Source organism: Schistocerca cancellata, chromosome 8, assembly GCF_023864275.1.
Source record: "Schistocerca cancellata isolate TAMUIC-IGC-003103 chromosome 8, iqSchCanc2.1, whole genome shotgun sequence".
Lineage (NCBI taxonomy): Eukaryota > Metazoa > Arthropoda > Insecta > Orthoptera > Acrididae > Schistocerca > Schistocerca cancellata.
Genome location: NC_064633.1, coordinates 232534672 through 232551336, shown reverse-complemented (window position 1 = coordinate 232551336; position 16665 = coordinate 232534672).

The window sequence follows — 16665 nt, the reverse complement described above, 5'->3', positions numbered from 1 at the left end:
TTTCCTCTCGAGCGTAGGTCGCGTGAGAGCGTCGAGATTCCTCATGGCGCTCTCTATGGCCTTTCTGCACCATGGATTCCATTCCCGACCACACGAGCAGCAATATCACGTAACATTAGAGCGCATTCTCGGCAGGCCACGGTCCTGTCGTTGTGCAGTTGGGTCACATGCAGATACGCAGTGCTTCTTGCGCGAGGCATTAAACGGTCCACTCACAAACAAAATTTCAATGTGATACCTCAAGCGGAAACCCGGTACGAAATCTTCCCTTGTATCCATAATGCAGACGGCGTTACTCTTATGTATTCATGCGGTGGCAATGGTAAGTTAATTACTTGCATATCCAAGCAGTTAACATACGTCGTGGCACTTTAACGTTTGTTACTTGCCGTTCTCATGGTTCTGTCGTTTCGATAAGTTATACATTTTAATAAAGTACACAGTTTCGACAGAAATTTTACCGTGGCTACATGTAAACACAATGTGAGTTATTTATTCGAATATTGACGAGATGAATTCTATCTAAATGCTAAAACTTTGTGGGCGGTTCACCGTGGAATAAATCGAGCAAATTTAGATTTGTATATTCATTACCAATTCCCATGAATTTTTGAAACTTGTTAAGAAACAGATTTAGCATTCTAGAACTAGAGTACTGTTACAATAAGAAATAAAACAATAGCAAAACGGAGTGCTTTCTTGTTTACTCATTTATAATCAAAAGTTTACACAACTTACAGGTGCAATTTGATGAGCTCGTGAGATGCGACTTTTCGTAACTTATTTCTGATATACAAACATATTTTTAAGACATATGAAATCACATGCACTTGTTACGTTACTCCTCTGTGTTCGATTCATAACAATAAAGTAAGTAATCATGATTACGTCGCAGGCGTAGTGGAAATTAGTGGAGCGAATTGGTCTAGATGTAAAAGAGGTGACAATGCTTAACTCTTTAGAGAGGAAAACCCAAATTCTACACCAGTTTTGTAAGATAACTATTTGCCAGTGATATGGAAAAGTTATTTCTTTAGCTGCGTTTCCCATTCTTATCAATACAGTGCGATACTAGGTCAGAGAGATATGTTTATAAAAATATGGAGAAGCACTAGAAACTATTTTCACTAGCAGATCTATCATGAGGTGCTATTCCTCTATAAGAAAGGCCAATCACCAAAATGTAGTACCTTGTAGTTTTAGTGCTAGCTAGAGATTGCTAGATATTTATTCGTTGAATGATGTAACCTAGTAGTGAAATGTTAACGAAAAGCTTCCTTTTATTTTCGTTTAATTATTTATTAATGGCAGTATATGAGGTAACTTTTGAAAAAGATGCGCTTAACATCACGTTAAATGGAAATGAAACGTTATGATTTTCATCAGCGGGTCTATTGTTGTCCTGATGCTCTCAGTGTATATATAATGAGAAGATCGCAACCACAACACCGTTTGAGGCACCAGCAAGTACAAATAAGAACGCTGTATAATTTGTAGAATCCTCATGACGTAACGTAATAAAAGAGGGCAGGACTGAAACTGATATTTTATTTTGTTTTGTACTAGCAAAATATTGCTTATGAAAATATAATCGTGGGACTAACTACTGATATATGATACTGATTTATAATTCTGTATAGCAACAAACTTCTCACATTTACAGGATAAAATATTTACACAAATAAAAATTAGCCAAGTCGGAGAAGGACTTGCTTTCTAAGGGTTCGGTTAAATCTTAATTATGTATAGAGATCGTTCATCCATCCTCTGGAATCGAGAATATCTACGACTTTTTCCTGTTATCGATATCAGTACTGGCAAGATATCAGTCCCGGGAATTCCACGACTTTCGACAATGTTCTATTTCTAAGTCTGAAGTTTATATTCTTCGTTTAATTTCTCATTTGCTGTGGCAATTCCTGAGAAAAAGGGATCTTGACAGACGGTCAGACAGACAGTCGGATAACAAATGACAAAAACTTTTTTCTTTTGATATAATTATGCCTATAAATTAACAATTTTCGGAACTTTTGCCCTATTTCGACTATGAAACCTTGTTTTTGTCAAATTTCATGATTCTAGATCAACCAGACATACCCTACAAGTTCTGATAACTGCGTTTCCGAATATCAAAACATGTGACGCAAGCGGCTATATCTTTTGATTGTATTAACATAGAATCTTAAATATTTTATACCTGAGGAAAAGAATTCTTGACAGTCGGATAGGTAGACAGATGGGCAGGCAGACAGACAGACGGATAACTAAGTGATCCTCACGGGTTCCGTTTTTACCGACTGAGGTACAAAACCATAAAAAACGAATATCAACAGGAAAATGCGAAAGTCTCTAGCCAAAAATTTCCGCAAATAATTTTCTCCAGATAGTCCAGAGCTACAGTTGAGAAGCTTCGGGGTCTATTTTGTGTCCATCCCAATACGTTGCTCTCGTCTGTGTGTTGTATGGATTTCACTTGTCTATAGTCGCATATCGAGTCTTCTTAGAGGCTCCGCACTATTTATCTCTTCCTGAGTCTGCACTATGCTTTCCTCACTCGATTTAACGGCACCCAGAGCTGTTTGTAGAAACTTTAGAGACTCCCATCATACTGGAAGGATCCGTCACAAGCTTTGGTATCCTCGACCAGCTTCCGTTCCTTTCTCTCGTCTTAATTCCACATTGATTTGTTCTCCATTGTGTGTATTTGGATTAGAGCCTGAATGACTATAAATTTTTGATGAAGAAGGAGAGAACAGCTCTTACTTTCACGGTAAGGTACTCACCCGTGACTCGATCCCGAATTCTGCATCCAGTATCCCAGCTTTCCCAGTTCCGAGCACCGCCGTATTTCAAGCATTGTGTCATCGAAGTGTCGGTCTAAGCACCACTCTTTTCTGTTAATACTGTTCCATCACTGTTATCGTTAAGGGATGTGACAGCAACAACGATAGGTTTCACGGCGGCACCTGCCTGTTTCCATTGTGTTATGTCGTATGATCCTGCGGCTTATATGTAAGCAGAGTGGGGGGAGCTGAATCTGCGTTCGCCGCGCACCTGCTGCTTGTTTACAGCTCCCACGCAGGCTGAGTGCTCTCCAGGCGGGTAAATAGAGGCTGCGTGGGTGAAGCTGCTACCACCGACAACAATTACTCCACACTGGGCGTTCAACGAAATAGTACGCAAAACCTGCCACATTACACTGGAGTGCAAAACTTGGTGACAGTGGTGGCTTTCACATGGCGTGTCACTGCTAATGACATAGTTCGATGAAACTTGGGCCAAAGATAAAAGGTACTGCTACAGTTTACTACAGAAGGTAACTGAAATAACTACACATTTTATTTTTATTTAACATTTTACTTAACAGCAATATTTACACTGGATTCCTGCGATTTACGATGGTCCCCTGGTCATTAAAAAAAGCGGGACGTATTCTTAATAGTGTTTGTGACCACCACGAACAGCAGTCAATGTTCTGAAACGTGTTCCATGTTGGCCTGGACGTCGGTGAGGTGTTCTTGTGGTAGGACGTCCAATCCTCCACCAGCTAGGATAACAATAACTGGGTAGTCGTTAGTGTTCAAGGACGTGCTAAATTACGTCTCCCCAATGCATCTGACATGTACTCAATGCGATCTACCTCGGGGGAACAGTTGGGCTAGCACATTCGCCGAATGTTCTCTCGTTGTAAGAGCTCCAGAGCAATTCCTTGAAAATGGAAGGGTTTGTTGCGTCTGTAACAGTTCCTGTTCCTTTGTTTAGTGTCAAATCAACGTAGCTAACATCATACAAACTTCGCTGTATATTGTTCATATTCAGGTCTCCCATTTTTTTTATTTTCGTATTAATACTCCAGTATCAATTATTCAGTTCGATGCGGTCGCGCACCGTCATCCGTAAAATGGAGTCATAGCCAGTGCTCCCCAAAAAAGACGAACATGTGGAAGCAGTACAGGGTCAGAACAACTTTAACCCCTGAGTGTACCGTGTTCACAAGATTTTTGGGGTTAGTACCCCTACGCATCATTATGCCTTCCCGTGCCATAACACCTGGACGCCAAAACGATCATATTCGACAGTGTTACGTATGTTAACTACTGCCATATGAAACTATGTCCAGCAGTGTCTTATATCATCGATTTTGTGGTACAGGTGTTGTGGAGTTGATAGGAATAATGTTACATGGGCGTACTGACCAAATCTGTGAACACGGCGGCTCTTGAAAGGAGAGGATATTCTGCGAATGGGCTGGCCTGCTCGTTCCAACGGCTTAAATCCCGTCGAGCACATGTGGCATGCTTTGAAGAGACGCATTGCAGCTTGCCCACATGCACCAACTATCCTTACAGCAGCTGTCAACCACACTGGTGGGTGAATGAAACGCCCTAGCAGAACAACTCCTTACCAACCTTCTGTCCACCATCGGAGGACGTTGCAGAGCGCAGACTGCCAGTTATGGTGACACACCCTATTAAGAACCTTGTCCCGCTTTTTATAATACCGAGGGGATCTTTAAAAATCGCGGTGACTTCAGCGTAATTACTTTCTTTGAGTAAAAGTGTCATTTACGTTCGTGTCATTTCCTTCGGTTATCTTCTGTACTATACTGTGGCTGTTCTTCGAATGTATGTTCCAAGTTCAATTTAGTTACGTTACTTGGCAGTGGCATATCATGCGAATGTTCCTTTCATCGTTACGTTTTACACACAAATGAGTTAAGGCTAGAGAGGCGTCAAACGTCTATATGTACACTGTCCTTTTTATGAAGCACAAGTTACTAATCATGAAACGTGAGAAATAATTCTTAATGCAAAGAACACAATCCTTCACTAATCATGGACCCATGCGAGATTTAGGCCGCTCTTTTCTCATATATTCGATCTGATTTAACGATCCAGTTGATGGTTTGATGCGCCCGCCAAGACTTTCTCTCCTGTGCCAACCTCTCCGACTCAAAGCAGCACTTACAACTTACGTCCTCAGTTACTTGCTGGATGTATTCCAATCTGTGTCTTCCTCTGCAATTTCTACCCTCTACAGCTCCCCCTAATACTATGGAAATTATTCCCTGATGTCTTGAAAGATGTCCTGTCGTCTTGTCCCTCCTTCTTGTCAGTGTTTCCCATATCCTGTGGATACCCGTTTTTGCGTCTTTAATGCAGTGGTTTCTGTTGCCGTATACGTCCTCTCGCCTTTGATCATTGCTGATTGTTCCCACCTTTGGGTACAGTTTCCCACTCTAAGGTCAAGAGGGTGTCCTGAATCTCTGTCCGATCGTCTGCCCTCTTTGACAAGGTCTTTGGCAGAACGAGGGTGACTTCTTATACTGGAATTCTTCGGCCACCACTGATGGTTGTAATTCAAAATGTAAACTGTGGCGGGGTTCGAAACCGGGACTGAGGACGTTTTGATTACCAAACGAAAACGGTACCTCCCTTTTATTTCTTCTTTGGTCCTTGTTGTTCGTTATTGTTTTCCTCATTTGGTGTTGGTGGAAATCACGTGACATCCCTCTAAGTTGATTGTTGAATATTTCACGCAGTTTGTTTATTACAGAGGGCAACCAGCTGAACTACCGTGCCGGCAGCCTACACCACGGGTCCAGTTGTACAAAGCCACAGTTTAATTTGTACGCCCAATCACAATGCTAATCAGTTTTTTAGTATTTCTTTGACATTAAATAACACTGGCAAAGGCGAAGGATATGATGGATGCCAGAATAAAAACGGTGGTGCTACTTATCACACTTCAGAAAACAATCACCCTGTTACGTTAAAAGCTCCCCGACAGACTAATCGCTTTAAGAGTAGACGAAACCTACCTACATCGATCTTGTGAGATGACACATCGAGACTTCTGCCTGTGATGGTACATTAAGTAACGAGATTACCGCAACAAACCCCCTCCTCTACTGGAAGTCAAACCAGAAATTCGACGTGTCCACGACCAAGTTGATGGGGAACGTGTGAACGGGTGATGGTCAATTTCAGGGACCGAGCGATCACGTGTTGGGCTAGTAGACGGAGGGGGAGGGGGGGGGGCGAGGTGGTCATACGTCTTATAATTTTTTTCACCATTAACACTCAACATGTCTTCAACAGAATAGTGTGTCTTGTTTGCTTCTTTGAAATAAATATGCTTTGTTTATATCAGCTTGACATCCGGTGTTCTTTTTGAGCCACCCTTTATTACCGACTGGAGATCGAATCGGCAGTCTGGTATCTTACCATTGAGTCACCAAAAAGCACAATTCTAAACGTTGGTGCTCTATAGTAGCGCTAAGATATACACTGGTGAGCAAAATACTATGGCAACTGCAAACCGCAGAGTGTAAGCCGCATGGTGAGTTTGGAGCCACGTTACACTGTAAAGAAGGTATGTGAGCCCTTAGAGGAGCCGAGACGAATGGGGTGGGGAAGAGGGAATTCTAGTGACGATACGGTCCGCAAATGGGGAAATTCGACGGCATAAGCGACTTTGACAAAGAGCATCCTGTTACAGCCCGCCGCCATTTCAAAAACGGCGAAGCTTATCACTAGGCCTCTTGCTACTGGCGTGAACATCCATGCAAAGAGGTCGATGGATGGTAAGCTGGGAGTGGGATGTCCACCCCCCCCCCCATTAAGAACGTGGAGCTTAGAATAATCAAGAATGGAGCGAAAGTTAACGTGATCGTGTCGCGTGATCAGCTTATCACGTTTATTGTCACAGCTGGGCCGGATACGCAGTCTTCCAGACGAACCTCTGTTCGAAAGATGCACCGCGCCATCAGCACAGACCTGTGGCGACAGTAGTATGCCATTAGAGACTTCCATGTGTGGTAGTCCTAGGAATTATGTCGGTTGTGGGTTACGTGATGATTACTACGGACCACACGCATCCTTTCATGCCGGATGTCTTCCCCGACGGCGACGGCAACTTCCAGTATGACAATTGTTTGTCTCACAGGGCCACACATGCGCCAGAGTGGACTCAGGCGCTTTATGAAGAACTCGCTTTAATGTTTTGGGCACAAGAATCGCCTCATCATTACCAGATGGAACACATCTGTGACGCTATCGGGCGCCAGGTTAGCGCCAATAACCCACCTGCCCGTAATCTGCAGGCATTGCTTCGCTGTGTGTGCACGTCTGGTGCCAAATTATCATGGCCTAGTTGAGTTCATGCAACTCCGAATCGCTGATGTGATGCGTTTCAAAGGTGGGCAAACACACCATTAAGCATGCAGTTGTAATGTTTTGATTCACCAACGTACATTATGAAGGTCGCAATCACGTGTGCTGCTGCTTGAAAATGAGTGCTGGACAATGAATGATAAATAGGAACATGACGCGACGGAAATTGGAATGTCGAAGAGACTCAGCTGTACAAGATTAGGGCAGAGAAAATTAAATCGCGAGGTCCTACTATAACAAAATGAAGGTCTGTATCCCACGCTGTCTTATAGTAGATGGTTCAGAACCAAAGTTTGTGTTCCTACAGTGAACGAGAAAGTACAAGGCGACGACGGACACTTTTTTGTCTTCAGCATCGGACATCAATGCCGAAGCAGTTCTTCCCAACGTCACAATTGTCAAATAACTTGCGGTGCCTCCAAATCGTGCACACTTCGTTACATATTTATTGTATTATTACAGATGAAATGGAGACAGAGTCTGCCATAAAAAGGTTTCTTCAAATAGCGATCTCTGTTGGTAGTGGTCAGATGTGAGTAAGAAGTTAGCGAAATACACCTTTTATGCAAAGTATTGTGCTGACGGTAACAGCACTGGTAGAGAATTTTGGTGTTTAACAAGTTACTGGGAAAGTATGGAATGCAGAGGTACTGGGTAGGATGGAATAAGGGAAAACACTATGTATCTCTCATCAGATTATGGGGGAATTTGGCATACCTTTAGCCACGGAGGACGGCAGTGAAGGAAACAACAAAAGGATATAAAAACCAAGAATTTCAAAAATGTTATATCTAGCACACATTATCGATTAAGCTGATTGACAAGTTGGTTCTTTTTAAAAGGATATGGCCGATATCGTGTCCATCCTACGTAGCTCAGTTCACTAGTACTCAATCTCTAAACATCATGATAACGACGAACAGTTAAACTCTGACGGTTTTCTGATTTCGAAACATGATAATCCTCTCAAAATGAAAAAGAACAGAATATTCGGACAACCCGGAAACAATGCCCCCGCTACGAGACACGTAATTTCCATAACAGTTTCGTAGTGTTTGTGTTTTGGCTGATCTAATTGCCACGAAAGTTTCGTGTTACGTTATGAAGTACGCAGCAGCTATCCAAATTAGATGAGTCTTAAATTTCAGCGCACACGAGACTGTGTCAATTTAATATTACAGTTCGCCGCAGGTGACCGACCATAGACACGAGTAATTAAGATGAACTTAATTATACGTGGGCGGAGCAATCAATCTGAATACGTCAACCTCCCCGTTAACGATTTACGTCCCCATCCGTCATGCGCCGGCATTGACGTCCTCCGCAGTTTCCCGCAGGGCTCTATCGATCATGCTTCACTCCACATCTGTGATCCCAATATCTTCTTTAGGTTGTGCTGCACAACTTTTGTAAAAGTGATTTTAATGCGAAACCGTCACAACCCGCTAAAAATGTTTTTATAATAAAATTCATTTGGTGGTCTGTGGTGGTCTACATCGGAACACCTGTTTGCAATTCGTTTCAAGATTGTGATGATACAAACCTATCAAAAATGAGATGAATTAAATTATTTCCTTTAATGACCAGGAAGACTGAATGAAGTCACGCTTTATTTTACAAGAGGAAAGTCTCAAGCGTCACTTCTTATTTTGGAATGAGAAGAAAGGGCGTGGTGCATATTTGTAACACAAAAACCGTAGTTTTCATTAAACTCACGTTTCGATCACTTGTGACAGTTTCAAGTTTTTATCATATTATGCGGAGGTTATTGTTTTACTGTGTTCGTGGACTGTAAAGTCAAATGACAGGTTGTAACCTATCTGCTCTTTTTGCAAATAATTTTAGTAATACGAAGTGTACCTACAATGCCCTAATATTGAGAAACTGTGTCTTCTAATAACGCCAGTAAAGACCAAAGTAGGATATTAACTAATGCTACCTGACTAGTGGAGTAACTGAAGTTAACTGAGCAGCACGCACTTACAATATTGAAGCAACGTAATGTATTTCAGGCGCGTCACCGAAATTGAATGGTAGTGAACGTAGAGCCCAATAATATCTAAATTTATTTTTATTATTTTAACAAATACAGCAGACAGCAACTTTGTATGTATTTTTCTTAATGTCAGTATGAGTTTCAGACTTTTAGCTATCTTCAGTTGGCGTAACACATATTTGAATATTCAGTACTTACATCGTTGAAACATCGACAGCAGTTTGGATGCTGCAGCTGGCTTGCGCAAAATTAACAGTTTTGATTAGCTTTTACAATTCGCGAGTTGTAAATTTGCGATATATTACTGATTAGGTGCTCCTACTTTCTTCTCTGTTGTTGTATACAGATCTTCAGTTTTATAGCTGTGAGGCAAACTCTTTTTCATTTGTTTCTTGCAGAGAAGCAGCGCAGAATCTGCTATATTACTGACTGATACCTTCGTTTACATAGGAAAATTTGTATCTATTGTCCAATTTATATTTTACTTACAGATTCTGAAAGTACAACTTGTAGTTTAAGTTTTTGTATGACTAAAAGGGAAAAACTGAAATTATTTATCAAGAAAGTGTTGAGTGTTCTGTAAAGTTATTAAACAATCATAGTAGTGATCGTTAAATTAGACTGTATTTCCCATAACAAAAATAATGTAATATATTTTATTTCGAAGAATTAATATTACATGTATTACTCACAGTTGGAGGGACATTTACAAACAAAGCGGGTAGAATGAGACCTACGTGATGCAGATCTAATACTAACATCAAAAAAAGTTTTGATCACACCGGTTCCCAGAACTCCTGAAGACCGATGTTGACTGTGGACAGTGTATCACAGACACAGTCCCTTTGACTGTTCAGTGATGTCACTAAACCCGCCCAAAGATGTAAACAACCATGCATGAGTAGCGCCTATTAGACGGAGGGGGGCCGACTGCCGATGAGTTCCAGTCATTCCACCAGGAAGGAAGTACATGGCTCGTGTTGTCTGTAGTTCAACCATGCCTACAGGTCAATACTGCGTTTCGGTCGCGTCTGCATAGTTACTTTGCGCTAGGAAGGTCTCTCAACAAGAGAAGCGTCGAGGCGTCTTGGAGTGAACCAAAGTGATGTTGTTCGGACATGGAGGAGATACACAGAGGCAGGAACTGTCGATGACATGCCTCACTCAGGCCGCTCAAGAGCTACCACTGCAGTGGGTGACCGCTATCTACGGATTATGACCCAGAGGAAGCCTGATAGCAGCGCCACCATGTTGAATAATGCTTTTCGAGCAGCCAAGGACGTCGTGTTACGGGACATACTGTGCGCAGTAGGCTGCATGATGTGCAACTTCACTCCCGACTAAATGACGAGGCCCATTTTTGCAACCACGACACGATGCAGCGCGGTACAGATGGGCCCAACAACATGCCGAATGGACCATTCAGGACTGGCATCACGTTCTCTTCATCGATGAGTATAGCATATGCCTTTAACCAGACAACCGTCGGAGGCGTGTTTGGAGGCAACCCGGTGCGGCTGAACGCCTTAGGTACACTGTCCAGCGAGTGCAGCAAGGTGGAGGTTCCCTGCTGTTTTGGGGTGGCATTATGTGAGGCCGACGTACGCCGCTGGTGGTCATGGAAGTCGCCGTAACGGCTGTACGATACGTGACTGCCATCGTCTAACCGACAGTGCAACCATATCGGTATCATATTGGCTAGGCATTCGTCTTCATGGACGACAATTCGCGCCCCCATCGTGCACATCTTGTGAATGACTTTCTTCAGGATAACGGCATCGCTCGACTAGAGTGGCCAGGATGTTCTCCAGACATCAACTGTATTTAACATGCCTAGGACAGATTGAAAAGGGCTGTTCATGGACGACCCACCAATCACTCTGCGGGATGTATGCCGAATCGTCGTTGGGGAGTGGGACAATCTGGACCGACAGTGCCTTGATGAACTTGTGGATAGTATGCCACGACGAATAAAGGCATGCATGAATGTAAGAGCACGTGCTAGTGGGTATTAGAGATACCGGTGTGTACAGAAATCTGGACCACCACTGCTGAAGGTCTCGCTGCATGGTGGTACAACATGGAAAGTGTGGTTTTCATGAGCAATAAAAAGGGCAGAAATGGTGTTTATGTTGATTTCTATTCCAGTTTTCTGTATAGGTCCGAAACTCTCGGAACCGAGGTGATACAAACCTTTTTTTGATGTGTGTACATACATTGGAAAGGTACATACTGGATTATGGTTTTTCATAACATGACAACATGGACGACACTGCGCTGTTTTTGTGCAAGATACAAGCGAAAAAGTTCTTGTCACATCTACAAAGTCGAAAATCGTAATGACAAAAACCAGAGTAGAAAATGAGTAAGTTCACCCAGCCAGTAAAAAATCGTAAATATAGAGCTCACCAAGTGTAGTAGCTAAACATCATTGTTTACTTTTCACAGGTCAGTAGCAGCATCCAAACTGCTGTCAATGTCCTAACAACACACTTACTTCACGTAGCAAAGCAATCAGCCTAAGTCTCATTTATTGTGTATCTAAATTTCGGTCGCTGTGTGGTCATCTACCGTGCTAAAAACATGAAGAACCAGTTACAATAAGGTAACATGCTTGCCGTATTAAATACACTACGTGAAAAATAGTAGGAGATTTACCAATTTCAAATGACATGAAGCTAGTTTGGTTCGATATAACTAAATTGTATACTAACATTTCTTTTACTGACACCATAGAGATCATTAAGCAAAACTTTACAATTCAAAACAGGTAGTCCAATGGTGAAACAAGTAAGTGCATGTAGTTGCTGATATTAATTCTGAAACATAAGTAGCTTAAATTTGGTGGGGATATATGCTTACAGAAAAATGGGTTAAGTATGGGCCCCCTTTCAGACCTTTCAGCTGATATTTTTGTCAACCATTTGGAAAATAAATTTTTCTAAACAATCCAGATGTGTCAACTAGAATAATATACTACTTCAGACACATCGATGATACCTTGTTACGAGTTAGAGGTGATATGCGAAGATGTTAAAACAATTGTCAAGGAGTTCAACGGTCTACATAGGAAAATCAAAATCGCATTTGAGATTGAGTCGAATTGATCAGTTAACTTTTTAGATTTGTACATTACTATTTTAAACGAGAAGCTTGCTTTTGGGATTTAGAGGAAAATCCCCTATACTGACAGTATCACAAATTGCAATTCTAAACACCCCAGTCTGCACAAGACAGCATATTTCAATTGCGCCATTAATCGGGTATTACAAATTCCACTTTCAACAGCGTATGAAGTTGAAATGAATACAATAAAATAACTATCCGCATAACTACTTCGCGACATGTAAAACAGCACAGTGAACAAATGGCAGAAAGAAAATAGTTACAAAGTAGGTGACGATAGCAATAACAAACACATTTGTTTACTATACGACGGTAAAATCATTGACAGGTTGGCCTCAGTTTTTGGATTCCATAGATAGGTGTCTATAGAACTGAATGTCCCTAGCGTAATGCTTCCTCTGTGGGACAAACTGGTAGACGAGTGGAAGCAGGTTCGCGAACATATCGCATTAGAACGTACAAACGCTGTAGAGAAATGTAATTTATCTCCGCACATTCTTGAAAGTGATCACGCTGCACCAGTTCTGTTCTCAAACGTGAGGATGCACACCACCCACGCTAGTAAAGACGACGTGTGGACCTGCTGCAGGAGTTGGAAATATTCTGCCATAACATTGCTTAATGACATTGCTTAGTGAGCAGATGGCCACGAGCGACTGTCAGTTTTGAGAATTGCTTAAAAATCATTGAGATTAGGCAGTTACGCGCCGATTCCAACAGTCGCACTTATCTGGTAACAATGAGCTAGTTATGTTTACACTCCTCCTAGATAGTACAAAATTTCTGCAGAAGAAATAGTGTATTTCCCACATCATTACCTAATGTAGTTGGCGGTTTATTAGTTTTAACACCAATCGGTGTAAATTATAACCGATTTGTGTACGAAACTCATAAGACAGGGCACTTTAAATCAGGAAGATTCCTGGCATTTCTGCTTACAGCTGATAGTGCGATGACTTTTAACACCTCTCTTTTCTGTTCCAATTCCTTTAACTGTATTTAGGATGTAGCAAGATTTCAATAAAATTTTCTTAACTTAGGTATTGAACAAGATGCTTTGTATTTTTAAAATTTCTTTCAGTTCTAAAATGTGCAGTAGGAACTGACACCACTGGCTAGTTCACAGTTAATATCACATACAACTGTAAAACATTAGTTGATGCTTTTAGTTACAACCACCTTATTTGTTTTATGTACATACTCCTTTAAAAAAGTAAACATAACAAACAAGATGATAAAACATGTCAACAATGAATGTAAAATACAGTTATTATGTGTTGTCAATGCATCATACACGTAAAAAGACCGTAGATTGGTATAAGGTGCACTGAAGCCAGCTGTGTTGTAATTGTAAACTGCAGCCTCGGTGTGAAACCAGTTTCTGAGATGAATGGTCCAGTTGGGACTATGTGCATATACAAGATTTCTTAAGGTTTTCATGTACATTTAATGGTACGCGTTTTATGACTGATTTAATTTAAAGCTTATGCAAATGTTACCTTATTGTATCCGCTTCTTCACGTGTTTTTGGTACTTAAGATTACCACACAATGACCGAAATCTGGATATGCAATAAACACCACTGTAACTGATTTTTGGACCCTTGAGTACACGAAATGAATACATTCGTTGGACACAACTGTTTTCCCAAGGAATCAAACCTGGTGAACTTACTATCGATTTAAATATGTATTACGTCAAGTGAAGGTGGCATAAACAAAAATACATAAGAAAGTGGCTGGTTCTTGTATTTCTTAAATTAATATAATCCACAGTCACGGAGTTCAACAACCAGTAAAAATGATAAATTATTATTAATATATGAAGTGTTGTAGTGAGCAACTTATAGTTGATCACTGTCCCTTGGGGATGTAGACCCCAAACTGTAGTCGCAGTAGTGAAATATGGAACACGTAATAGCAGCTAGAAATATGGCTTGAAGTCCACTGTATGTTGCTGCAATTCGAAAGATCTGAATATGCATGATTTGCTAAGTCGTGCTAGACGCCTAGAGATAATACTCGTTTCGATACGACTTGTGGAACGTGAATATGTACATTTTTGCAGGATGAGCACAGCGATTTCCCAACCAACGTCTGTCGTCAAACGATTGCTTGTTAGCTGAAATTCGTGCATTAGGACGGGGATAAGTACTGTTAAAGATAGGGAGACCATCTGAGATATGAAATACTTGATGAAATTTATAAATGCAACACATGGCTGAGACGGAGGTGGCACCTTGTATCGTTAAATCTAGAGTAGAGAATCTCAGATGTGAAATACTTCATTAAATTTATCAAGTGCAACAGTTAGCTGAGACAGAGGGGCGTCTTTTAACACGCACACAGAAAATGGCAGCAAAACAAGTGAAACCGATTTGCACCTACATACTCAGTAAATGAATCAGGAAGTTGGAATGAGAAACAGAATTTTAATTTAGAGTATATAGTTGGTTCAGAACCGAACGGACATAGTAGCAAATGACCCACTGGTATCACAAATACTTATAAACCTAAGTCAGAAATACTAGTGCTACACGAGCTCATATCCATACACGACATAAAGAAGATCATTCAGTAAAAGACAGTGACGGAAAGAGTGACTGAACTCACTTTACAACTCATTTTTAAATCACGAAAGTTTGATTCTGTAGTCATACTTGAGTCTGTTGACTTTAAGAAGATGCGAACCGATTGCAAGCCAGGCGGCACTCATCTAAAGTTCCGCAGTTCATATCAGTTTCAGCAGCACGGAAGTAGTGGAAACTTTAGCCGTGGAATGAGCGCACCAATCGAATGGAGTTGCATATGAACAATTTTGTCGAGTAACCACAATAAATACAACCATCTCACCAAAACTGCAAAGCCGCAATAACCACATTAAACACCAGTCAGTTGTCCCTGAGAAGGCCGGCCGCGGTGGTCTCGCGGTTCTAGGCGCGCAGTCCGGAACCGCGCGACTGCTACGGTCGCAGGTTCGAATCCTGCCTCGGGCATGGATGTGTGTGATGTCCTTAGGTTAGTTGGATTTAAGTAGTTCTAAGTTCTAGGGGACTGATGACCACAGCTGTTAAGTCCCATAGTGCTCAGAGCCATTTGAACCATTTTTTCGTCCCTGAGAAGTATCAGGAACCAAGCGTCCTTCGACGAACAACTGCGTGCATGTGACTCACCCAAGCTCTGATTGGCGAATATTCTGGAAACTCGTGACTAAAGCATCCGCCAAACATCGTACAACACCACCTCAAAGATTTTGATTGTTTGCTGACGACACTGGTTACAGGAACATCTTTGCAACGTATCTGAGATGCCTAGCTCTTGAGATAGAATGCGAAAATAATTTAAAATTGAAGGCGGGAATATAAAAGGTACCGTCCATGTAAATACACAAAATGTATTACGGTGTCTACAAAGGAGTCGGGAAAGTTACATGATGGATGGAAGGTGGAACGGAAGTGTGTAATTCCAAGTCATAATTAAGGGATGAAAATAGTATACAGTTTAACGTCTGGTTGACGAAGTTGCCATCACACACGACGTAACCATGGCGAAGTTCTAACACTTTCTCCGGTTGTGCGTTAGAGCAGAAGTTAGAAGAACTATGTACTTCAATTTTAGTATTGTCGATATTGTAAGAGTACATACAAATGTGTTGAAAATGTCGTGAGATATTGTGTGATTTATAATATGCTCCCATGAACATAAAATAATCATGTTTTGTCTGACATTTTCAATTAAGTGACAATGAATCATTCTTCAACCTTAATAAAACACTAAAGTCACTCCAGAAAGCTAAACAGTCGGAAATAAGCGAGGTGATTTACAATGAAGAGCCAAAGAAACTAATACACCTGCCTAATATCGTGTAAGGCCTCTTGAGCACGCAGAAGTGCCGCAACACGACGTGGCATGGATTCGACTAATGTCTGAAGTAGTGTTGGAGGGAACTGACACCATGAATCCTGCACTGCTGTCCATAAATCATTAAGACAACGAAGGGGTGGAGATCTCTTCTGAACAGCACGTTGAAAGGCATCCCAGATATGCACAATAATGTTCATGTCTGGGGAGTTTCGTGGCAATCAAGGGTACAAGAGTGGCCCTTTGGTTCCGAAAGCCCATATCGATGATGTTTGGCTCAATGTTACTTACGCTGACACTTGTTGATGTCCCAGCACTGAAATCGGCAGCAATCCGCGGAAGGGTTGCAATTATGTCACGGTAAACTATTATCTTGGTCCCTTTCTTGCAGGTTCTTTCTCCGGCCGCGATTATGTCGGAGATTTGATGTTTTACCGGATTCCTGGTATTCACGGTACAAGCGTGAAATGGTCGTAAGGGAAAATCCCTACTTCATCGCTACCTCGGA